At 40.3% G+C, this 26,429-nt stretch overlaps 1 protein-coding gene across 2 annotated transcripts in view; it reads left to right on the top strand.

Moving 5' to 3' along the window:
* Nucleotides 1-26,429, top strand: part of EFNA5 (ephrin A5) — a 349,074-nt gene that overhangs the window by 39,495 nt on the left and 283,150 nt on the right. The gene's annotated exons all lie outside the window — the stretch shown is intronic.

Below are 26,429 nucleotides of genomic sequence, written 5' to 3'. Positions count from 1 at the left end.
CTGCAGGGAAGCCAGTGGTCTCCCAAGTTAGCTCCACGATGCCCTTGGGGCGCTGCCAAGGGCGCTGCCACCATGGTGAGCAGGCTGCCACAAGCAGATGCCTACACTTTAGCCTGAATTGGGGGACAACTTAGAGTTTTACATTTCTTGCTGAGGTCGGTAGTATATGTAATTGTTTGTCTTTTTCTGGAAGGTGTGTAATGTTGGGTGGGTATTGATTGCACCCTTTATGTCATGGGCTGGATCTAGGGCCACCAACGCCTGTTGGTTGCTAGGAGCTGTGCCCTTTGTGATTCTTCATCAGATTTTGAATTGTGATTTCTTTTCGGTGGAGTACATTTACTTCACCCCTTTCATCTCAGTGGGCGGTGAGCAGAAGGCTCACTTGGGAATGTACTCTGGGCTTTGCCCAGACTGGTCATTATGGTACATTTGAGCCTTTGGCTTACATCACATTCCCTTGGCCTCCTATCACTGGTAAAAGGAACATGGCACGCAGATGTTTAAATTATTAATCGCCATAATCGGCCTTTATGTTACCCTGCCTTGCCAGCCCTCTGTTATTCTAGTGCATAATTGATGGTGCTCAGAAGTGGAAAAGTTAGAAAAGCATAAGTAATGTGATGCACTGCACAGTGAGGCCATGGGGCTCCTCTGCTGGGGCTGAGAGCAGAGAGGGGCCATACGCTGCTGAGGATGTCCCGCAAATTCCAAGACTCATGTGACATCTGGTCGGGAAAGGGGGCAAGATTGGCAGAAAGACTGAGCACATCCAATTTTTGCAGCCTAGTTGCGTGTCTGAACCTGACTCCTGAGTAGCATGGGCGGGCTCGCTTGCAACACGTGTACCTTTTGAGAGACGCAGAAATTACATTTCAGAAAAGTAGCATGAGCTTTGGCCTGATTTTTATTAAGATTAACAAATGACTCACAAATAATGAAGGCAGAAAGAAAAAAAATTAAAAAGCAGAGTGCTCCTTAAACCCGAACTCCATCTAGACTATTAAAAGACATTTCCTTCTCGTTGCACCTCGGTGTGCCACCATGGAAAGCATGGGATGGAAAATAGAGTGTATTGTACATAAAAGTGCACTTGTAATGACAGATTTAGCGCACATTAAGTACATCCAAAGGAAATTAAATACTGAATTAGAGACAAATGCTAAAATTAATCTAGGTCAAGTTATTCTACTAACCAACCTTTAGGTTAGTAGTCCAACACTGAACCACTTACAGCACCCCACAGGGTCAGTCTCTCGCTCTGTATACATTTAATAAATGCACTCATATAGCATTTTTATCAGTAATATATGATACATTACATGTAGTAGGATAACTATATATTAGATCTAAACCATTTGGGGGTACAGGAGTCGATTAGGAGAATACTTTAAAAGAGTGCCTTCAACCACGATATTTGGGTATCTCCGGTGAGAGGTTAGAACGTTAGCTATACACGTTATTATTTACATCCCAGGAGATTGTCTGTTTCGAGGTACATCTTCTCTGTTTTATGCTATAGGACTGTTAAGGAGAGGGGGAAGTGTGGGAGGAAATGAAAAAACAGTGAGATTTTATGTTTATTCAGAAGGTGATACTCTGGAATAATTTGTTAATTTTGAAAGAGGCTCTTGAGCTTGAGGAATACAGATGAAGAGAATAGCACAGAAAAGGGATAAAACATCCAGGAAGCTAGAATAAATGAGATGGTAGAGGATTGTGGTGCCAACGAGAGAAGTGAAAATCGTTGGGAAAAAGTAAACAGGCGATGATAGGTAGAGAGCTTGGGGCTGGAGTGAGGAAACGTGTACAGATCTAGGCCCGCCCACCTACTGCAGGTACATCTTCCTTCCCCCCACCCCGGAACTTGACCCATGTTAGTTTTGTGTACTCTCTTACGGACCTGAGTTTTTGTGGAATAATAAGTCTGTTAGAGGAGAGAAGACAAAAATTAGACCTAGAGAAAGACAAGGGTGGAGAGCCAGGTGGAAGAAAATCAGAAGGGGAAGAAGAGAGGAACACAAGGCTAGAGAAGACCATTGAGAAGTGGAAAAAAAAACAGGAGAGGGGAGAGGAGAAAAGCAAGTAGAAACGAAGCACTTAATTGGAGAAGCAGTAATTTCTAAAATTTCTTATGGGTCCCTGTCCTCCCCTCCTCTTCCTCTCGGCCTGGCAATAGATTGTTGGGAGCTGGAAGATCCCTTGAATGAACCGGCGCTCTCCCAAGACCAGGGGGGCGTCATGCTTGGGGCTGTTTCTCACTTGCAGCAGGACTTCCTTCCTTGAGAAACGGGCCCGCCCCATTGCGAACTAGTGAAGAAAATTAGATCCAAATCTGAGAAATGTCAAATCAATGCAAAATATCCAAGCACATGTATTTGTGAAATATGAGCAACTGAAACCTCCAAAAGCTCTTTTGATAGCTTTATTCTTGAATCTACACTTTTCTAGGAAAATAAATAGCTTGTCTCAATTCTTTTTATAAGTTCAGATTGTCTAAAATGTTTTGGCCATTGAAGATGGCTGAGACTGAGTAAATTTGTATCATTTATTTTTTTGTTAGGAAAATACATATCTCTACTCTAAGTTATTCATGATTTATATTTAAAAAGTGAACACACAGCAAGCACATGATAGCAATGATTTATTTCATACTTATCAGTGTTCTATAGGAAGAATTGCTTTTTTTGCATATGAAACAATGGTTTTTGGTGTACAGGAAAGCATCGTTTGCTTATAAATGACTAGTTCTTTACTCTGTGGGGAAAATGTCTACACACACCGGACAAAGCCTATATATTTAAAAAATATTATTTATATTTTCTCCCCAGCTTATTGTTTGAAATGCAAACTATTCAGCAATTATTTAATAATCCTTCATTACTTCATTAATAATCACTCCTTAATTATTTAAAACGACTTTAAATAGAACTTGCTAATTATTGCAGCACTTTGGTGAATATTGACAGAGACATGAAATTTTATTTCTAATAATGTAATTGGTAGTTAGTACATGCACACAGTAATTTTCAAACAGTGAAAAAGCAGTTCATATGTATAGAATGAAAGTGTCTCTCTCCTACCCCCTATTGTTTCATTAGAGGATAATGAATGAGACTTTATGATAATTATTTAGGATATCTAGAACATATTCAGAAAAGGTGGCTAAACGTGTCCCATTTATTTTCTGTATATGTAGAAACAAATCATCATATCAGACGGCTTGTCCATCCTTTCTTCTTCATGTGCTTCTTATATGGTCTTCTTTAGTATATTAAAATACTTCCTTGATTTGTGCTAAATAATAACTTTAATTTTTATAGGCCTTCGAAGACTGAAGGACAATTTGAGTGGGTATAACATTCATTTAATTTCTGCTTCATATTTCATCTTTGAGTTACATTATAATTTTGTTTTCAGTCGCCATTACTCATTGTCAATGTAATATTTAGCATTTATCAAAGTTTCTGTGGGTACAATATGGTGTGGCATTTCCAATACTGTATAGATTAGCTGCAATCCCAGCCTATGAATAGCTTGTTATATAAAGAAGAAACAAAAAGAAACATTTTAAGTCTTAGGTATACATAGCATATACATAGTGACAAGGATTTTTTGGTTTGGTTAGGGAAAGCAGAGCAAGAGGTACTCAGTTTGTATTTATTCTTGGTAAGTTCTGAGGTTCTATTATTACTAATGTTTTAAAAGCTGTAAGTAGCACAGCAGTTGCCAACTCCCCGTTTTGCATGTGTGCAGTTGAGGGAGCCCAGTTCGGTCGTCGTGTGTGACCACCGCCGTCCGTTGCTGTGCTTCCCACCCCCAGAAACAGCCTCTCCGTGTGCGCGAGATACAGGTTTAGCTCGCCTCTTCCCCTTGACCCGAGTCGTCTCCACGCATTTGTCCAGTCTAAGTGTTTCATATCAGGGACATCATAAAATATTTTTCATGGTTTTGCCAGACATTTTATGTGCAAAAACATTTTGTGATTTTATTCAACATACAATTTTTTAGTGTTGCCAAGTGTCATACTTACTAAACTTATGTATTTTAAAAATTAAGCTCCTTTTCTTTTTTCAGTTTTTAAATGAACTCCTTTTCTTGGTGCACACGATATGCAGCTTCTTCAGAGACATCAGGGTATACCGGCTTAATTGAGAATTTTGAACATAAGCCCAGTTACCCCACTTACTGCCTCAGCAGTCTCAGGCAGGTTCCTGACGTTCTGATGACTCCTTAGCTTGATCACTGTAGTCATTTGGAATATCAGGATGTACCCAAGTCATGGTGTTATTTTTTCAGATGCAAATAAGTTAATATGTGTGTATGTGAAGCGCTCAGTTCACATAGTAAAAGATTAGCAAGTATTGGTTCTTATTGTTTTCGGTGTTAGATTACTGTAGATTTTAGCCCAGTTGATTTTGTGCCTTATTTTCAAGTAATGGCATATGTCTGGCTATGATTTTGGGGAAAATGTATTTCTAAATTGACAGTGAGAAGCGCTAATAAGGACTTATTCTCTTCTTGTAAAATAAGGGCTTGCAGCATGTGAAAATACTGTGCTATTTGAAATGAATATTCGTCATTAAATAACATTCAATAACATACATGATTCCATATGTGAAACAATACATGTCATTACATAAGCACGTATCAATCTATTGAGAATCGGTGCCTCATCTTGAATAGCATCCTCATTTATTTTTGGTGGTGCATGTCACGGTAAATGACGAAGCACTATTTAATGAAGCTTGGGCATGCATTCTGTTCAGGAAGAAGTTAGTCTGATGCAGGGCAGGAATTTGCATATTAAACTCTCCCTTGGTGATAATTGCTCAGGTGATAAAATGACTAATAATGTTTATTATATTATCTATGCAGAGAAAAATGAAAGCCTTATCTCCACTTGCTGGGAAGAGAAGGACTTGCAGCTCCAGTTAATATGTCCGGTGCTCTGCTGTTCCTCTTCGATAATATTTTTATATTAATGTCACAAAGTTAACAAACAGAAAACATTGAAAAACAAAAATAAATTACTAAGACACGATCATGACAAGACATAGGATGCATACCTATTTTAAAAAAACAAAAATAAAGAGTTAATAAAGTAACAGAAGTCGTTAGAGCCTGTTGGATGAAGCTACCGTATATAAAATCTTCTGATAAGCCACGGGGAGAGGCACCTCATAACTGTGTAGAAATAAGGACGGCTGGAAGCCTAGGATTCAGGGAGACACATCTGAGGGAGACCAAATACTTTTCTGTTTTGCTCACCAACTGTTATAATCAAGGGCAATTTTTCCATACAATTTTTTTTAAGTTAAAAAACAAACAAACGAAAAACCAAATCTATCCTAGAGCACTGAGCGCTGGAGGTGTGGCGGGACACACGTGGGGCTGCTGTCTTGAAGCCCCAGCTGCTCTGGGAAGAAGGAGACGAGGCTTTCCACTCGCACTATGAAGGTCACGGCCTTGGAAACCACAGGACGTTCTACCCTGTCCTGTAGGGTCACTGGAAGTCAGAACCAACTTGGTGACAGTGAGTGAAGACTCAAGAACATTAAAAGTAATACAGAAGCAATCTCAATTTATTAATAAATATATTCTTTGATGCTGCCTATTACGTACGTCACCTAGATATAGATCATCAGAGAACAGCACCAAACATGGGCTCTGGTTTCAACCAGGTTGCTATCCATAGCATAGTTGTCTCCTTTCCAGACATATAGAAGTATCCTGTATAATCTTTTGTTTTCTGGGATAATGACTTGAATTTTAATTAAGTTCGTTTTTTTTTTAAAGTTATCAACCACCTTGGTGTACTCAGTAAGACATTTTAATTGGACGGGGGTTTCTTTATCATTTTAGGACCTAGGCACAGCTTGTTCATAAACAACACTGTTAATCAGTCCATAAGATCTTACTTATGAGAGATCATTTGTCATGCCAGACCGGAAAACAGGTCTGCGATGCATGAGCTTATCAGCTGTCTTAAGCTAGCAAAGAAATTGGTTTTCCCTGAGTATGTAGCAGTTATATTGAGACATTCATTGAACCTACACTTGATCATCTGTATTGGAGAGAGGGGAAAAAAGCACCACAGCAACTTAAATATGTAAAACTGTATTGTTCATTTCATTAAAATTTGAAAATCATGGTAACAAGACAGGGATTTCTGAGTTATAATCAATACGACTAATTTAATTTAGGGGTAGCTGAGGAGAAAGTCGAAAAATCAAGTACTGTAGTTTGAATTATGGAAAGTGTCACATTTAATTTCACAATTGGTTCTGGTGTGTTTGGGGATTTAGAATAATTTTATACCTTAACATTCAATCTTAATTTTACAGTGAATAAGCTAATTTTAGATGACTGCTCAACCTGTGTCTGCCTGCTATTATGGAATATTAGCTTTGGAATAATCTGGTAACTCTTACTTAAGACCAATTAATGAGGAATTAGAATTGTAATTTTAGATGTGAACAAATTGCTTCAAATTATCATGTTATGTAGTTTATATAAAGTGTTATTAATGACAGAAAAAGAATCAAGAAGAAGCTATGCCGCCTGATGATTTCCTTTCACTTGCCTTTGGTTCTGCTTTGTTCATATGTGTTAGGAGAAATTGGTCTAATTGCAAGTGTAGTAATTATGCTAACTTATTGATGGTTGCTAGGTACAGAAATGCACAGGAGGCGATCTGGAAACACCTTACCTGTCAAATGATAGCTGGTGGGTGTCGGATAGCCACCTGAAGTCAAAAGAGCAGTGAAATCCACCCAATTGAGTCCAACAGCTGGGCCTTCAGAAAGCAAAGCTCTCTTGTAGATTAGTTTTTAAACGGGACTTAACAATTAGCTGTTATACCTCATGGACGGTTCTGTCTTATAGGGTTGCTCTGAGATGGACTTGACACAGAATCGCCACCACCAGTTTAGTTGCCTGGGGAAGAGGCTGTTCCCCCAGTTGATAAACCTATCACCCAGGTGTAAATGCTTACATTTTGAATTGTGTTAGGGCCATTCTTGTAGAGGCTAAATACAAATACATAATGTTGTGGGAACATTAGAATTAATGTGATTTTAAAAAACCATTGATGGCACTAAAGTATCTTCCTGGAACACGATTTAAAACTCATCACTGCCTTTGAGCTGATGCCAATTCATAGTGATTCTATAAGACAGCAAGGAACTGTCCCTTGTAATGTCCAAGACGAACTCTTTATGGGACTAGAAAGCCCTGTATTTTTCCTGTTGGAGAGGCTGCTTGGTTTGAACTGCTGACCCTGCATTTAGCAGCCCAACATGTGGTTGACAAATGAATGTTTATATAGGAAACATTTTCCCCGTGGAAACTGTATTTTCCTCCAAAAGCTGTTCAGGAAGGAAGTTCTCAGGTTTTAATGCCTCACGTGGAGCAGACGCAAATTTTATGGGGCAAGTATCAACTTTGCTGAGTGCATGTGATGCTTTAGAATGGTCTTCTGTGTAGAATGTTAACTTGTGACTTTGGTGGGCTCATTTTTTTTTAAATCGCTGCTCTTTTGAGGCAAATTCCATTCTATGATTTAACTTTTATTCCGGAAAATGATATCTACTGTAAAAATTCACCCCCAAGTTGTTGAAATTTCTGCAGAGAATATTTTTAGTCAACACAGTTAGTTGTGCTGATATATGCAGCATTTGGCAAAAGAGTACAGACATCTGTGCTCGGCTGGAATTTGGGGACCACATGTCTAAAAAAGAAGAGAGAAACTCAAGCTAAACCAATAGGCCACCCTGTTTGCAATGGTGACTGATATGCCATTAGCTTGATTATTTTGCATTGCGCTTCACAGATTGATAGTGGAAGCGAATCTTTCACATTCTATTAAGTCGACAGTTCAAGCATACAAGAGTATAAGCCGAAAGGTATTCTGACGAGGGCTCCGTTCATACCTGCACAGTTTTGTTCTACATGAAATAGGTTTCAACAGGTCTTGGTCAACCATGGATGACTGCAGACTGGCTCTCAATAGTACATTCCACTTTGTCTCTTTAGGGTGCTTTCCAAAGGAAGGTCCAATTGAAAGAATAGTTTCTGGGGGGGGGGGCGTAGTTGAATTCAAGAGTTGGAGTAATCTTTGCAGATGTTTTCTGAAGAGATACAGAATGACCACAGAGGCTTTATTGGAAGACGTTTGAAGAAACTTGGAAACTGCCCTGGTAAGGAAAAGGCCAGGAGAGTTGTTGCCAGCATTTTTTTCCTTGTGTCTTGGCATAATGTACTAGTTCATTCTTTGAGTTTGGGGGCTATCCTATGAGAATTTTGTTGGGAAACTTTACCGTTTCCACTTTACTGCTCTGATTTTGCCCCTTTAGAGTTCTTTCTGTCCCCTCCCCCCAAACTCAAAGGACACAGCTCAAGTCTCTCTAGAAAGCCCAAATGGCCATTTTGATGTTTAAATCTAAGAGGGTATTTGGTAGCATTCTTCAGGGAAAGCTTAGAAAGACGAAAACACCATCTAAGGAAGTGCATTGGCCTCGTTGGAGGATTTGTTAAGAAACAATAGCTTCACATCTTGTTATTTTTGTTTACTGTTTCCGTACTCTTTTGGCAATAAGTTTGGACTTACCCTTGTGTAGTGAAAGAATGAAAACCATGAAAGATAAGTTCGTGGTGTTCCTGGGTGGTTAAGAAATTTTAGTGAAGCGCCTTTCTTATGCTAGTGGGACTGCTGAACTTTGACCACTGACATTTGCTCTCGAATTTACTCTGGCCACTGTCAGCTTCACACCAATACACCAGAGTAATCAAATTCACTGCCCTCCTGTCGACTCCTGGTGCCCCTATAGGACAAGGCAGAGCTGCCCCTGTGAGTTTCTGAGACAGTAACTCTTTACAGGAGTGAAAAGCTTTGCCTTTGTCATGCAGAGTTGCTGGTGGTTTTGAACTGCTGACCTTGAGGATTACCGCCCAAGGCAGATCTAATTGGAGGGCTCCTTTCACATCAATAACCCCTTAAACTTTTGGACCAAATTTTGACTTCAATAAAGTAGGATGAATTGAAAATAAGGTATTGTAAAAGTTCATTTGGATTGAATGAAGTCCTGGTTCTGGAGCAAAAGAAGCTTAAATTTTAGTTATGTATATTTATGTATACTAGGGGAAACACACACGAGTACGTTCGGAGGTTTCATTTTACTGATGTTCTTTGGCATTTGGTGGTTGGGGTGGGGGAATGAATTGAAAACAGTATAACCATCTTCATAGAAACAGATTTTTTAAACCCTATAAGACTAGCGCAGAACTTCTTCCTTGTCAGCTTTGTAGAATCAGCATATCCTTGGGATCCTAAAAGTGTTTTCTGTTGTTTATAATTTACAGCAGTGTCAAAGTCATAACTTATTATTACTATTATTTTGCAATGATCTCCCCCTCTTAAAAAGTTTTTGGAAGTAATAAGGAGCGTTATAAACCATACATTATGGTGGCGGCTGCTCACCAGCCTGCTCTAGAGTTTCCCATGCGTGCTAGAGAGTTCTTCATGGAAAGTTAGGGTTAATGTCACTTCATGAGTCCTTAGAACTGGTGTGCACAGACACACTGATGGGCTGTTAAATTTACAAATGTTCTGTGGCAATACATTATCATTAAACATTTAGAGAGAGAAGTTTTTCTGTGCATTTCATATGATTTATTTAAACTTGTACATTGGGAAGCTGAAAATAGGTGAGGATTTGGTGCTTCTGTTCACAGCTTGGAACTTAATCCGAACTTGGCATATCCTGGATCTCCATCAGAGAGAAGTTTGTGTGAAACAAATGCAAAGTTTTATCAAGCACATACATGTAATCGCTAAATGAAGTGATGTTCAGTTGGGTCTGTTATTCCGCTATCCTAGCACCCAAGAAAGAAGGCCCCCTCTCTGCTGGTTCGTCTGAGTAGATGACCCATAAATATGATCAGTGTCGCCCTCTTCCTCCTCTTGGTCAACTACCTCACTGTTCATTCGCACCTCCGCTGGCACCCTGTGGAAAAAAATAAAGCAATCTAAAGAAGCAATATGTGTAGTAGTCAGAAGAACTGCCCTTTAATGTAGTTATTTCTGGGCTGGAATACTGACTTCTGAACCTCAGTGCTTGAGTACTCAAGCTTTTACACTTCTGTTTCCTCAGAAATAAAATAATGATTGACCCCAACATTTTTATCAGGATCAAATTGGAGAATGTATATGCAACAATTGTCAAGGAACCAGCTAGGAGACGGGCATAATGGAGGTATGTAGCCAGGTAGTAGTTATTATGCCCTCATGTTTTGCTGTTCAAACTGAAGTCAAATGGAGAAAGGTAATACAAGATATCATGGAGTGAATACTATGTAGTGATGGTCATGGCGTGTTTAAGCCGGTGGGTTTTCAACTCCCCACTCGCCATTTGAATCACTCATCTAGTTTTTAATACCGAGACCCAAATGCCCAATGTCTCTGCCGGGACAAATTAGGCTCCGACGGGCAAGGTCAGGGTTATTGCGGTGGTGTACTTAGGGTTGCTGTGAGTTGTAGTGGACTGGATGGATGTGTGGATATAACCACAATCAACAGCATGGGATTTTGGTTTTAGATAAAGACTTAGGAGATTCTAATCTGTAGGCAAGGGTTTCAACCACGCAGTTCATTCGGATATAGCCTAGGCCCACAGGCTCAGGTTCACCTCCTAGACGGCAGGTTAGAAGGAAGAACACAGAACACGTTTTCTTTAAGCAGTTTCTCACAATTCTGCTTTTGTCACACTGATCACTGAGTCATGCAGGTACAAGGGAGGCTGGGCTGTACGGTGGAGCCCCAGCCTTTTTTGCTTTTTCTTCTCCAGACCAGCAATATGTTTAGTTAAAAACCAGGCAGTTGACATAGAGACACATTAGTACTGCTGGAAACCACCCTGTCGGGGAGATACAGTGTAGTAGACCAAGACCACCCAACGCACCGCCATTGAGTTCGTTCCGACTCTTACCTAGTACCGCCATCGCAAACTGGTTCTCTTCAAGGCCACTTCAAACCAAACTTAGCTCCCCTTAGTTCTTCTTGTATTTTTAATAATATTTTATTTTTGAAGTCTTTTTTGTTTGGTTTTTATGTATGAGGATTTACACAATGAATTAGGTTTCTGTTTAATAATTGTTGTACCAATTGTTCCATGACATTGGTTACAATTTTCACATTGTGTCAGCATTCTTGTTTTTCCATTCTGTTTATTCTGTTTCTATTGTTCTGCCTTCCCTTCCCCTCTTTGTCTTTCTGTCTTTGTTTTTACGTTACTGTGGACCATCATTGGTTCTCATGTTGTTAATTGTCTAAGGGACATATTACTCAGGTGATATTACATGTTCTCTTGTTTTTTCTTTCATATTAATATTGAATCAAAGATCCCAGGCTAGTTCAAATGACATCCTCCTGCTTTCTCCTTATTGTCCCTCATTGATGATGATGATGATACTATGAGTAATCTCATTTAGTTTCATAACAACCATGAATTAGATATTACTCCTATTGAACAGATAAGCAAATGCAATGGAACGTCATTTCCTCACTGCCCGGCAGCTCAGACAGCAGAGTTGGCAGTCTTGATAACCTCAAGGACTTTCTCTTAACCCAGTGGTTCTCAACCTTCCTCATGCCACGACCCTATCGTTCCTCATGTTGTGGTGACCCTTCAACCACACAATTATTTTCGTTGCTACTTCATCACTGTCATTTTGCTACTGTTATGAATCGGGCCACCCCGGTGAAAGGGTCGTTCGACCCCCAAAGGTCATTCGACCCACAGGTGGAGAACCGCTGCTCTAAACCCTTGTGCTTCATGACTGCCCTCAAGGAGCTGGATTGCCACAGTGGCTGCAGCAGTGGGCTTCAGCACAGGAACAATTGTGAGGATGGGGGAGGACCAGGCAGGGTTTTGTTCTGTTGTGTGTAAGGTTGCTGTAGCTCAGACCGACTGCATGGTGCCAGCAACCAAGTGCTCTCTCTAGACCCTGCTTCTAAGCCCTGGTCAAGTTACCCCAGTGTTTGTGTTGGGTTCTTTGGTTGGAAGAACATAGATGTTTCATGCACCCACGAATCAGGTTTCAACTACTAGACGTGATGAGTGAACCTCTGTGGACTTGGGCAATCGGTTGCTGCTTCCTAGAGCAGGGCGTTTTGCCAGGCCTGCCAGGGCTGGCACATCAGCTCGCGGGGCACAGAACCTCTGCTTTCATCTGTGGGCCCTCGTAGTAGTTTCTTACAGTCTCTTTGCCACTTCTTTTATTCTGTGACTCATGTTCAGCTGAGTGACCTTCACCTAGGCCTTTCTCCCTAAGTTGTCTCTGCTAGGCATGAGTCTGAGTACATTTTAAAACTGAGAGTCATTACTGCTCTCTTAGGTTTTAGCCTCAGCTTCTCAAAGTCACTTTTCCCACTGTTTTCTGGACATACCACATTCCTTTCCGTACGATGGCAATCCAGATCTGGAATGTCCTGACCGCGCTTTTAACGGGTTCATAGTCATTCTTCAATTCCTAAGAGACTTTAGTTATTCCTGCTTCTGTACACGTCAACTTTCACAACAAACCTCTATCATTATGCTAATTATGCTGGGATTATTTTTCTCTTGTAGCTGGTAAGTTAATAATGGGGCTTTTGAGTATATTTTCCCCGAATTCTATTTCTTGTTATCAACCATAATAGGGGATGATCATTCATGATCAGTAAATGCTTGGGAAGAACGCTGTTACATTACTTGCTGTTTAATCCAGTGGTTCTCAGCCTTCCTCAGGCCGTGGCCCTTTAATACAGTCCCTCATGTTGTGGTGACTCCCCAACAAAATTATTTTAGCTGCTACTTCATAACTGTAATTTTACTACTGTTATGAACCTGGCAACCTCTGTGAAAGGATGATTCCACACCCCCGCCCCAAGGGGTCACGACCCACAGGTTGAGAACCACTGGTTAATCAGTTTGCGCTGACTAAATGTGCAACAGAACCAAACGCTGCCTGGTCCTAGGTGAGGAATATGGATCCTGAAATGACCAACCAGTGATTTTGGAATTTGGTGGAATGGAGCCCATTGAAAAGCTTGTAATATATTATATTACATTTTGCCAAATATTCATACAGTGAAACAATTAAAAGTGGCAGTGCTCCTTTGAAAAGGGAAAAGTGAGATGGGAAGAAAATACACAACCCATATTAAGGCAGTAAGATGTAATTTTTAAAAGTATTTTTTAATTGAGTTGGTACATGTTTAGTTTAGGAGATTGTGTATAGACAGACATAGGCAGTAAAGAAATGATTCTTTATTTCAGTGCATAATCAAATACATAAATTTCTGATCCATTGGAAATAATTCAATTCAAGTACTTGGTAATGTGCGGTGCAAACATTGATAGATTGCTGCTGAATTGGTGGTGAAAGTAAATGAAATGTGGCCCACAATTAGGATTGGTTTGAGTAGGATGTGCATGTGTGTAAGAAAATGAGAGATGCTAAGTGTTAACATAGATTTTTGTCAATATGCTTTATTATTGCGTATTTGTGCAACTTCCTTTATAAATGGAATCAGATGAAGGTTGACAGTGCTGGAACTATTAGATCACTTGGAAGAAGCATGTATGAATAAGGCATCTCCCATTTGAGCAGCTCATTGGGGTTTGCGATTGTCAGAGTACAGTGCGCCTGCCGAGATTTACAGCCATTTAGTGCCCTTGGGCTGATTTCTTTCGGAGATCTATTTACAAATGGGAAATTGGAGTCGTCGCCAGAGGTAGAAACATGGGTCTTGGCTCAGTGTAGTGCCTCTTGGAGACCTGATTAAGCTGTTTCTTCTTTTATCTACAATTTGTAGGATGGGATCCTGTGAGTTGTACAGGTGGAGCCAATGGCAGCAGTGGGGACAGAGAGGAAAGTGAGCTTATGTAGAATTCTGAAAAGAGCATGCTAGAGATTCAAATATATTTTCTTAGAGTTTAATCTGCTTTAACAGTTTAAAATATTTTACTGCATTTTAACGAAAGTGTTTATTTCTTTTCTACAAGCCATGTCCTCATTCAACAGTTCCTGTATATGTTCCATGACATTCCTTGGTTGGGGCAATATTCTCATGATTTTGTTTCAGTTGTTTTCCTCCCATTAATTTAGTCTCATTTGCATCCCCACCCCACACACCTTTTCAGCTTTGCTTTAGAGCAGCGGTTCTCAACCTGTCTGTTGTGACCCCTTTTGGGGGGGTCAAACTACCCTTTCACAGGGGTCGCCTGATTCACAACAGTAACAAAATGACAGTTATGAGGTAGCAACGAAAATGATTTTCTGGTTGGGGGTGACCACACCAGGAGACTCTGTATTGAACGCTCATGGCATTAGGAAGGTCGAGAACCACTGCTCTAGAGTAACTGTCGACCATCTTGTTTCTAGGGTAGTTTCTGAAAGCTATTCTTCCACAGTGAAATTCTTTACTTTTTGAGCTAACCTGCTATTTACATAAAATAGCAGGGGATAGTTTATGTTCCTGGTTTAAAGAGTATCTCAGAGCAGTATTCATGAGGATCAGTCCTGTCTCTGTGGGTTCGGTAAGTCTGGATTCTTTGCCATTTGGAATTCTGTTTGACAATGTTCTTCTTACCTTTCCGTCGGGAGCCATCTCTTGTGACTCTGTTCAGATGTTAGGCGGTAGTAGCCAGGCACTATCCAGTTATTCCTTTAATTTGCCAAGACTAAGAGAGGAAATGGCAGACCCAGCAGAGGCGCGTCATGCCATACATTCAGCTAAGAGCTAAATTTTCATTTAACATTTCACTTCAGTCTGTGGTTCATTTACTCGTTTGCCCAAATTGCTAAAAGTACTCCTTTGATGCCAGGCACGTTGGACGCTTTGAAAAGGAATGAAGCTGCCCCCCCCCTGAGCGAATAGGATGGTGTTCATAAGCAGAAGGACTCAAAGAGCTCTTAGCCCTTTTCACCTAAGCGGCCATTTTCCAAGTTGTGTGTTTCATTAATTAGGCAGCCAGGTATTTTCTAACATCTTTGTCAGAGACTCAAGTGGCATGTCATACATTTCCTCTGGTTGCAGAAAGTCGTTTTCTCCAAAATAGCAGACAAAAGTGTGCGTTTTCCCCTCCTCATTCTAACTTGGACTCTGAAACTTTGGTGTGCTAAAACTGTCAAGAAAACGGTGCCTATCCTGTCATCGCCAAACCTGACATTTCTGAAGATTATGCCAAATGTATTTTCTGACACATTTCAGTTGATTCAAGCTGAGAGGTACTTCTTATCTTTTGATTTGTCAGTCTACTGGCCTGAGGAATATAGCTGCAGTCCCGGGGAGTCATATGCGATGCGGAAGCTGAATCACTGTTTTCAAGTGCTGTCAATTAGTGTTTGGAAATGGGGGAGGGAACGGTGCATGAGAATGTCACAGGTTCATCTAATGAATCATATTTAAGATGAATTTCCTATGCGCACAGTGTCTTACTGATATGAAATAACTGAAATGCACCCCAGGATCTTATTATTGAATTTGCACTGAAAGCCTCAGTTTTCCCTTCTGTGACCTTACGTATTCAACAGAGACAGGGAGAGATTGGACGTGAAAGGTGAACTTTGTGGATTGCACGTATATGCTTAGAATAGGGCTTGACACACAGTAGGTGTTCTGCAAATATTTGTTTAATGAATTAATCAAAGATTGTGTGTTGGGGTATAGATATAAATCTTTATGAAATTCATTCGTTTAAAAATATTCATCCAGTAAAACTTAAATAAAACAAAATCTCACTGCCATTAAGTTGGTTCTGATTCATAGCACCTGTGGGTTTCTGAGACTGTAACTCTTCAGGAGTAGAAAGTTTCAACATTCTCCCACAGAGATGCTGGGGGTTTTGAACCTCTGACCTTAAAGTTTTAGTTTTTAAAAAATAATTTTTATTTGACTGTTGGAAGTGCATTAATACAGTATCAGATTCTAGCGAGTGCCTCTATAATGAAGCGCCTGAGTTCTAAAGTCCTTGAACCACCATTGTCAATGAAGTTGCAAACTGAAAAGTCTTAAGCAAGTATAACCATTGGGTACTATGATTTGTTTTTATATTTTTAATCATTTTAATGGGAGCTCTTTCAGATATTACAATGATCCATAATTCAATTAGATCAAGCATCATTGTGAAATTGTTGCTACCATCATTTTCAAAACATTTTATTTCTTCTTGAACTCTTTGATATCAGCTCCCCTTTATCCCTTCCCTATCCCACCACTACCCCCAGGAACCTTATATATTATTATTGTTATATTGCCATATCCTACACCATTCCAATGTATCTGTTCACCTACAGTTCTGTTATTCATTCCTCTTGAGTGGCTTATACAGTCATCGTTGCTAGATATCTGCTCCCCCTTCCCCCCCCTTCCCATACCTTCAGGGAATCACTGCTCCCATTACTCTTTCTGAGAGCTTAACTATCTTGGATTTCATGCATCAAACACTTCTTAATAATACAAATGAAAATACAGAAGTCTAATAAGACTGATGAAGTAAAACTAAGTCCGTAATAGTAAGAGAAGCAAATATTAAAGAGCTAGAGGATAGTTATGTGTTTCCTCGGTGCTGTACTGCACTCTGAGTATGCCATCCCTTCTCTGCGGCCCTTTTGTGAGGGACTGTCCAATATTCTTACAGTTAGGTTTGGCTCTCCACTTTTGTCTGTGCTCCTTCACATCAATCTAATGGCTTATTTTTGAAGCCATTGTGATCAACACCTCACGATCACACAGGCTGGTGTGCTACTTCCATGTGGACTTGGTTGCTTCCCTGCTAGATGGCCGCTTGTTTAATTTCAAGACTTTAAGACCCTAGATGCTATGTTTTTCAGTAGTCTGGCACCATCAGCTTTCTTCACCATATTTGCTTATGCACCCACTTTGTCTTTAGCGATCATGTCGGGATTTATTAGAACAAACTATTCTTGTACTGAGTTAAGATTGAAGTGGAGGTAGGTCCCACTTTAAAAAAAATAAGCTTATATATCTTTAAGTGGATGCTTTTCTGCATTGGAGGCCCATTCAACTATTTTGTTTCACTTCTGTTCAAATTTCACTGTGTCCCCAACATAACATTCAGTGTATGTTCTACATTCTGCTTCTGTCTATTGCTCAGCTCTCATAGTTGAAGGTAGAAGAGGAGTGTGCTACTTGTCAGTGCTTTTAATTTCTCTTTACCCTTGGACCATTATAGACTTTGTGGAAGTTTCTCAGAAATGGTCACCTACCCAGGAGGCAAGATAAACATGGACTTTCATTGTGCCTACTTAGTAATCTGTAATTTTCACAATTTTTAAAACCATGCCAAAAATTCTGCTTCTAGATACAGCTGGCATCTTTTTTCTCTCCCAACCGCAGGCACATTCTTCCAGAATCAGAGCCTTTTCAAATTCACCATCTCTTACTGGGACATAGTACCCGGTAAGCAAGGTAAGCACGAGCTTACTTGTACTTATTTACTAACCTGCAGTAAACAGTTTCACCACATGTGTGAAATTATTTACTCAGTAGAACTGTGCTTAAATTGCTTATTGGCTGGCACCTGCCTCTCATTAAGCATTTCCTTCTTGCCCTTTACTTCCTTTTCTCTCCCATCACCCTAAGAGACAGTATAAACTCTGAAGTTGCAGATATGGCTGGGTGTGTTGTGCTGAGGTGGTGCTGGAGGTGACTCTTGGTCTTGCTCTACCGCTGTGACTGGCAGGTAAACTTCCCTAGAGCATGAAGCCTGTCTTATCGTTGTCACCTCTCTCTTCCAGTTCCTGGGTTGGTACCAAATGAATGTTGGTAGAATGAGTGGATGACAGCGTAAGGCCCACATTGCTCCAGTTCTGTATTCCCTTAGACTTGACAACTTCAAGAGCCTTGGTAGCATAGTGGTTATGAGTTGAGCTGTTACCATAAGGTCAGCAGTTTGAAGCACTGGCTGCAGGCCTTGGGAGGAAGATGAGGCTTTCTCCTCATATTAAGGATTTCAGTGTCAGAAATTCACAGGACAGTTCTACACTGCCCTTGTAGGGTTTGCTATGAGTCAGAATCGGCTTCATAGCTGTGAGATTTTTGTTTGTTTGTTTTCTTGTTTGCAACTGCACAGCTGTGTGCATGAGTGTGTGCAAGATAGGTTCCTTTATTTGATGGACTGACGTTTCATGTTAGGGTAGGAAGCAGTGGTATCAGCTGCCACGCAGTGATTTTCTCGAGTAAAACGGGAAGGATGCAGCCTGCAAAAAGCCTTTAGATTTGGCTCTAGGTGAGTGTCCCATAAAAACATATTCAGAATAGCCCAGAAATAAAATGACCTTTTCAGATATAGGCAAAGGCACCAGGATGCATCCAGATTCATCTGTGGTTTTTTTCCCTTTACATCTGATATTTGTTTGTTTGTTTCAATAAAAAGAATTGCTTCTAAAATTCTTTGCCATTTTCTACCTAATTTCAAAGCCTATAATAAATATAAGAGATATTTATGTAAAGAAATCTTTTCTTGTGCAACTGTTCAACATGTAACCTGTTTTTTCAGATACTTCTTAATGAGCAATGATCCTTTTATTAGCAACTGAAATATGACTTTTCCTGCGCTTTTTTGGTGGGCAGGGATGGTTTATTAAAGCTTTGGCGTTCTCTCTCTTTTTTAAGTTTGTGTGTATATGAACTGTATTCATACTTATCTCCTTCATTACGTCACCTCCCACTTACCCACATGTGGTGTATTCAGCCTTGGGAATTATCTGCAGAAATTTTTCAAATCCCAGGCTGAGCTCTGCTATCCTCATTTGTATGAATTATGTTAGGGTGTCATCGTGCGTGCTGTGGTAGCGCAGCCTAAACCAAGCATAGCCGGGAAGGCAGACCAGCCCATCCCTCTATATGCTACGCTCCAGCACGGTGTTCATCATTTTTGTCAGTCCTTTTCCTGTTGGGATCATCCTATCTGTTATGAGCACTGTTGACTATGAATTATATGTGCTCTGATTAAAGATAAAGCACCACATAGTATAAAATCTTATAATTCACTTTACATCTCCAAACTTTCTTGGAGAAATGAAATCCTTTTGACAAGATCAAAGGTGCAAAATGGAAAGGCTTGATGGAACTTGGGGTACTGGTTTCAATGTAAGACTTCTTAAATCCGAATATAATTTCTCTAATTGCCTCTTCAACTCCTTACTTAAATAGATCTTGAAGTGAAGGGTAATGGGGAGAATAACTTATATTTGGAAAATGATAACTATATCTACCAGTCATTAGTACCAGTCACCAGTCATCTTTGGACTTTATATTCTATTTTTCTCACTCGCTGAGTGAAGTGTGTTTTGTTTCTGACATGGTCATTGTAAAAGCTCAGCTTTTGGCTTGACTCATGGGAGAAAAGATGGAAGAGGCACTGGCCACCCGGTGCTGCTTCTGCCTGAAACTAATTGAGGGGTCTGATCCTGAGATTGGAGAATGATTTAGTCAGATTTAAAGTGAAGCCAGCTTTGGGGGCACGAGGTGAAAAACATTTTTTTGTTGTTTTTTGGTCTGCTCTCTAGAAACCTGAGAGGAAAGGACTCATAATGGGATGCTGTACTTGTGCATTTCGGCAAAGATCTAATCTTTTTGAATTCATTGCTTGTGCGTTATTATTTCTAATCATACGCTTGATTGACTCCAGCTAAATGACTGACTGCAGAGGCAGGGGTGTTAAATCCAAAACCGTAAGTGCACATTTTAACTGAAAATAGGGATCATCATGGAATGCCTTCTCAATCAGTAGTGCCTGACAAGCCCCCCCACCCCCCACTCCAAGTATTTTTAAATAGATCCTCATGTAGGAACAGAATGACACAAAGCATGATTGAGCTCCAAGAGAGAAGATTGAAACCCTGGAGGGGATATCAAAATGATAGAAATTTCGGCTCCAGTGGTGCTACGATGAGTGTAGTTAATGTGCCACTTTAGCCTGACACGTCAGCCAGGTGCCCTCAGAGCCCCTCCTGGGGATCACCTGGTCATTTTAAAGGTTTTTTAAAAAGGAAGTGGGGTGGGGGCGAGGAGAGGCTCGGGGAATATTATTTAGAAGCAGGGCTTGGTCGCTTGGTCGGTCCTCTCATAGCTTTTTGCACACAATCAATTAGATACTTGATTTCCTTTTAGCAGGCCAGACAGGTGTTTCCCAGTGTCAAAACTTTGTGGCTCCTTAATAATGGGATTTCCCTGGAAGTAAGAGGAAAGGATTTAGGGGAAGCATCAGTCAAAGCTGAGCTGTCTCACATGTATTTTTTTTTATATCACTTCTTTAAAAGTTAGCAAGGAGTTGTTTAAACCTTTAGAGCAGGACTGGGGAACCTTTTTCTAACAAAGGCCATTTGGATATTTATAACATCATGGGACGTACAAAAAAGTGTGAACTTAAAAATTAGTCACACGTTTAGGTAGCACCTAACGTGATGGCTGGAACGGCTTCTCTTTGGTGGGGTGTGTGGTGTTAGATGGTATTGATGAGTTCTCTGGCCTTATAGGGCCTGCCGTTCCCCAACCCGACTTTAAGCACAGGCGTAGCTTATCAATAAGGTCCATTAGTTATATTCCTGAGATTTTTGCCTTTCTTGACATAGTTTTCCACAGATGGTCAAAAGTTTCTTCCAGATTTTTGAGCGAGAACATTTTAACAGAAGCAGGAGTCTTCAGGACATGTATGTGACTGTGTCAGCCTGCATATCCTGAAAGCGGACCTAACCACTGGTCTCTGTTAGAAAGGAAGAGAGCCTTCTTGCGAAGCAGCTGCGGGTACTCAAGGACGGTGTGCGTGCTGCCTTCGGAGCGGAGGTAGGAGCTATAAGTGGGCACATGATAGATCGCCTGAATCTCTTTCTACCTGGGAGAGAGCCAGCTGAAGCTAAGCATTGCCTCGATGACCAGCATGTTTCTATCAGTATATTTTAAGTGGTAATTTAAACATAATAGCAAATTTTAAATTCCTTAATCATTTGTATATGATTTGAGATTCTTTAAAACACGACCTGATTTTATTAAGCTCACTTGAAATTTAAACGCTGTCAACACCATCCCAGTATGTTAAATATTTAGTGCTTGATGGTCTACAAATATTTTTCCTTTCACCTCAACGTTACAAGGTTCCTTCAGAAAGATCCAGCTAGCTCTAGCCTGTGCCTGGGGAAGGGCACTGGAATTGTGAGCCAGTTCCAGGAAGATGTATTATCTGTGTAATTAGCACAGCGATGGTCTTGCGGCGCATGTGGATTATGTATGTAAACTATACAGGGTGTAATGTTGGGTGTTAATCTTTTTATGAAGGTCACTGGATGGTGAGTAGGAACAGGTGTGAGGACAGCTATGCGTTCTCTGAAGATCAAAAGGTTAGAAAAACTGCTTTTAGGGTTTATATAGGGTAGCCATTTTCATGTCAGTTTAATTATCCTTATGTTTTACAAGACTGTCCACCAGGGTGCCCTGGAAGTCTTACAGAAGGGGAGGCTCTCAAAACTCTGGAAGCGCTTTCTGATTGAGTGCATTTGATATGCATTCTTTTCATGATGACCTTCGAGGAGATGAAGCTCTGCGAGAGCTGCAAGGAGAGCCTTAGTGTCAGGAGCAGATTTAAGCAGGAGGACGTCATCCAGTGAGAAAAATGCCTTTCGTTCTCATTCCATTTATGTGAAATTACTTAGAGATCCAAGAACCCCTTCTTGGTCATTACTGTGATTTTTAACTTAGTAATGTATCTCTTGAAATACTTTATGTAAATGATTTCCTTCAAGGTGTACTGTGTTTAAAAAGCTATCAATCAGTTGGAATTGTTTTAATTTATTTCACCTTAGAAGCATGAGCTGCCAGGAATAAATGAAGAGAGAGCAGACGTTCTTACAGCAGGGGTCACGCTGTGCCATCCGCTTGCCAATTTATAACGGATTTTTCAGGGGGTTCTTCTTCCCTCTTTTGGATACTTGAAACATCTTGAAGATTGTGTTTATTTTAATTTGCTGGTTGTAATTTACACTGGCCACATTACAGTTAATAACTTGCATATCATTTCTTCAACCCCAAAGGCATGAAGATAAAAAGAAACCTCCGCGAAATTAAAAAAACAAACAAAAAACAACTCAGCAATTTTTCCAGGCCCGTTACTCTTATAAAACACTTGGGATTTTATTTTTATTAGTCTATGACACTTAAAAATGAGTAACTAGCAAATAAACTTAGTGATATAACTCAAATTTATATTGCTGTGTTAATAAAATGAATAAAATCATTGCTTTCCCCAAGGTTTTCCTTCATCTTTCTCCTTTATTTTTTATTACTGCAGAAGAAAATTGTTAAAAGTTATAGGTTTTCAAGCCTTTAGGAAATATCTTTAGTTGTTGGGGTTACTTTATCACTGTTTGTTGAGGGGGAAGCACATTTTGTAACCTTTGCCAAGGCAATGAGTCCTTCAGAAATTTTATCTGGGAACGATTGGTTTTACTCCCTGTTTTACTGTTGCATTTGTATGTCTGGAAGGCTATCTCCTTGAACTTTTATTCATCTAAGAGGATTGTGGGATCTTATTGCAGATTTTACAGTCTGGTAAACACAAAACGCGTTCTCTTAGTGGCTGTTTTGCCCACAGCAGTTCATTAAGTAGGCTTCCCTTGTATTAATACAGTGACAGACAGACTGTCCCAACCAGGGCCTTCATGCTGGAGAGCCACTCACAGCTTTGTTCCAGTTTCGCACCGAGCTTTGCAGTGACATGCTCCTCTGTGCATGTATCCTCTGACTAAACAGAGAGCCCGTTTTCCTGGGGTACCTGCTTACCACTAATCCCGTGTGAGCCTCAGCGGCTCCCCGTTAGGTTTGGGGTCCAAACAAGGTAGCCTCTTTGGATGAGTCCTAGTCTTTGATTATATGGGTTGCAAATGGTCATTTGAAATCAGAATGGTTTTTTGAGCTTGGGCTATTGATGTTTGCTTGTTCTGTATCACCAGCTAGACTTTCCTGGTTGTCACCTGCCTTGTCGTGAGAGGCCAGAGCTGTTACATAGAATGATGCTGTTAGTAGGCAAGCTTTCCTGATGCGCGAGTTTTACTGATTCTCTATCGTGTCATTAGGTGATAATAATACGACTTGTTACAGGTGACATTTAAAACGATTTCCATTTTGAGCAGTAAAAATTTACCTCCAAAGAAGAATCAGAAACAAATAAGAGAAATAGCAGGACTATTAGAATAAAGAGACATGATTTCCATGCTGATACTTATATTTATGTAGCATGTACCTCGACCAACAAATAGCTAGCAGTTTCCCCTGCTAAATAAATGATGGTATTTATTTGTGGAAGTGTAATGTTTATATGAAAATTGTTTGTTAACTTCTGACGGAAGAAGATAGATTTGAAGACTCTGTTAATTGTTGCTACTCCCCCCACTATTTGCCCATCGTAAATGGTATGTTACATAAGTGGCTGGATACAGAAGCAGTTACCCATTCAGCGAATTTTAAGAGACAAAATGAATTCGGGTAACAGATATTTCCACATTCATTCATTTCTTCATGGCCACTAAAGCGCTTTTTGTTTCCAACCAGGTCAGACTAGGGAGTTCAACACGTTGCCATGGTTCAAAGGGACTAGTCTAACCCTGGCTTGCTCTCTTACCAATAGTTATGTTTGCAATCAACTGAAAGATCCGTTTGACTACAGCAGGACCAACTCATATCCTCTCTGCAAAACTAAACCAAAGCCCAAATGAAAACCACCCTGTAAGCGCATGCTCATTATTCTGTCAGCCTCATTGATCTGCTATTAGCACCTAACGTTTTTAAAGGAAGAAACCAACTAAATAAAACAGGAATGGAAGGAAATAACCTTCAGGGCATATTTGTGAATTAATAAGTCATCTTTGTCGTAAGATAACCACAGCCCGATATGTTTACATACAAAATTTGATCTTCAATGTCCTTTTGCTACATTGATGACCACACTAAGTCAAGACATGAGCACATCCTTGGTTTCTATGCCCTTTCTAGTACATGGGGGTTTTCTGTTAATAACGTGTGATTTTGTCTAGCAAGGAAAGCTTAGGTTGACACAGCACTTGAGAGTTAAAATATCTGGTAATATTTCATTTGTACTTGCAGATAGAATATAAAACTTTTTGAATATTATCAGTTTTGACATTTTTCTTGAATTACAGCCTTTCCAGCTTGATTTTTATGTCATTATTTTTGTCTGTGGACTCTGACCTCTTCTGCATGGTGGAGTGATACAGCTGTGTTGCTAGGCAGAGTTCTTCCAGGCAGTTCATGCTGGGCTTCATATCTGTCATTGCCCCACTTTCATGTTTCTAGGAGGATGGAAATGATTTGAGACAGAATATCATTGGGAATAGGTGCATAGTTAAGCGCCCCGGTCTCCTGATTCGCCATTGAGTCATCATGAGCATCTCTGAACAGCGCCTGTGGTATTCTTGGCACGCGAGGCTCAGCAGGGATAACACTGAAATAGTAAATATCGAAACCTGGGTTGCTAGATTATTCTCTGCTTGGCTTCATGACACCTCTCCCTTTTTTTGGGTCATCTACCTTTGAATAAGTGCCTATACATCAGTGCCACTATAGAAGGATCAAACTGCCATAAAAAGTGCCCGGGAGAAGGCAGGAATGATGTGAATAAATCGAACAGTTGGTGAACAATTGCTTTATTACTACATTTTTAATGTTCATGAAATGTATATTGGAAGCATGGGGCACTGACACAATTTGCAATGGAAAATAAAAAAGTAATTCTGATTTCTCAGTAGCAAAAAACCAATTTTTTATAAGGATTGAAGAAAGAAAGCACTGTTAGTGATAACTCAGTGATAACGTGGCTCGTCTATAAAAAGGGTGAATGGTCCCGTGAGTCTTCCATTAAGGAGATAAGGTTGAGTCTTAATAGTTGATCAAAAAATGCAGATCATTTTCTCTTTTATATAAGGTATTTGGCTGTATATATAAATTAACAAGATCTTACAATGGAACTGCTATATGTTTATTAGGCTTTTCAAAATGTCTGCCAGGCGGAGGAGCCTCATAGAGAGAGACGGGTGCTGTGTGCGGCTGGTCTGCTCAGCATTGCTTTGTAAATGCTCCTCTCATGATATGCCTGGAAACCTTCAATATTATAATAATGCTCATAAAAATGGAAAACTGAATTCTTTATAGATGCATAAAGAAGTATAATTTCTCTGTGACCTGAATAGCTCTTCAAGGGGCTGCTCTGGCCCTTTGAAAGAAGGCGGCAGCTCCACGATTCGGCTTTGTGTTCTTTTGAACATCTTGCTGTCGGACTATTTTAAGCGTGGGCATAATAGGAAAGACTTTAAGTCAGGGTTCTACTTTGAAGGCCAGGTGGGATGCCTTCCCACCCTGCCCTGTGATCCCCCCCACCCAATCCCCTTTCCCATTCAGTACCTGGTGCAATCTAGCCTAGCGACTTAAATGCGAGGTGATTCTGTTGATGAATAAAATTAAATGATAATACCAGTTTTCACTTATTCAGGCTCTTCCACTTTTGGGTTTTGCCCCTTTGAGAATCGTAATTGGATTTGTTATCGCGACTTTTCAAGAAGCACCATTCAGGCATCTTCCTTTAATCGTCGGCCGGGCGCTGCGGGCGCGGCAGGCAGGAGGGCCCCCGGCACAAGACAGTAGGGACACAGGGCAGGTGCGCTGCTGTGCATTTAGGGAGAAAGGTAGCCAACAGCGGCCCCTTCTTACTGCCTTATGCTGTTGCTTAGGTTGCATGTCTGCAGCCGTGTGCGGTTAGTGATTATGTGTACACACTCGCGCGCGCGCGCACACACACACACACACACACACACACATCACCACCCACCCACCTCTTAAGCCGGCTTCCATTTAGGAATTATTTTATCCACGTTTTGATGTAGATCTACTACTCTTGTCACTGATGTTAATAACCTGGGGAGGAAGATCAAAGGAGGCCAGCCCCCAGGAAGAAGGAGGGGGCCGCCTGGGCTGGCATGGCCGAGGCTGAGTTTTTATGACCACTTTTATAAGCAATTTTAATAATGACAGATATTGGTTGTGGCTCAGATGAATGGAAATATTGATAGTAAATTTTCATTGGTTTTGTTTCCTTGTGTGATATCAAATGCGGGCAAAAAAACGTACCCAGTCATAAACGGTAACAACCAAGTGCGTTTTATTGGAAATTTAGGGAGGACGCCCTTTTAATTATACCGTGTAATTTTAGTTGGTCTTCTTCCAATTTCCTTCTTACTTAATTTAACAGCCACTTGATTATTTGAGATATTTTCCCCTCCTTTATGAATTATTGTAGCCATGTTTAGATGTGCATGGAATATATAAAATCCTCATTTTGCAAGAAGAAATACCATGC

This window comes from Tenrec ecaudatus, chromosome 2 (genome assembly GCF_050624435.1).
Source record: "Tenrec ecaudatus isolate mTenEca1 chromosome 2, mTenEca1.hap1, whole genome shotgun sequence".
NCBI classification, from domain to species: domain Eukaryota; kingdom Metazoa; phylum Chordata; class Mammalia; order Afrosoricida; family Tenrecidae; genus Tenrec; species Tenrec ecaudatus.
The sequence above is the reverse complement of the archived record's forward strand: the minus strand, read 5'-3'. Positions and strand labels throughout refer to the sequence as shown.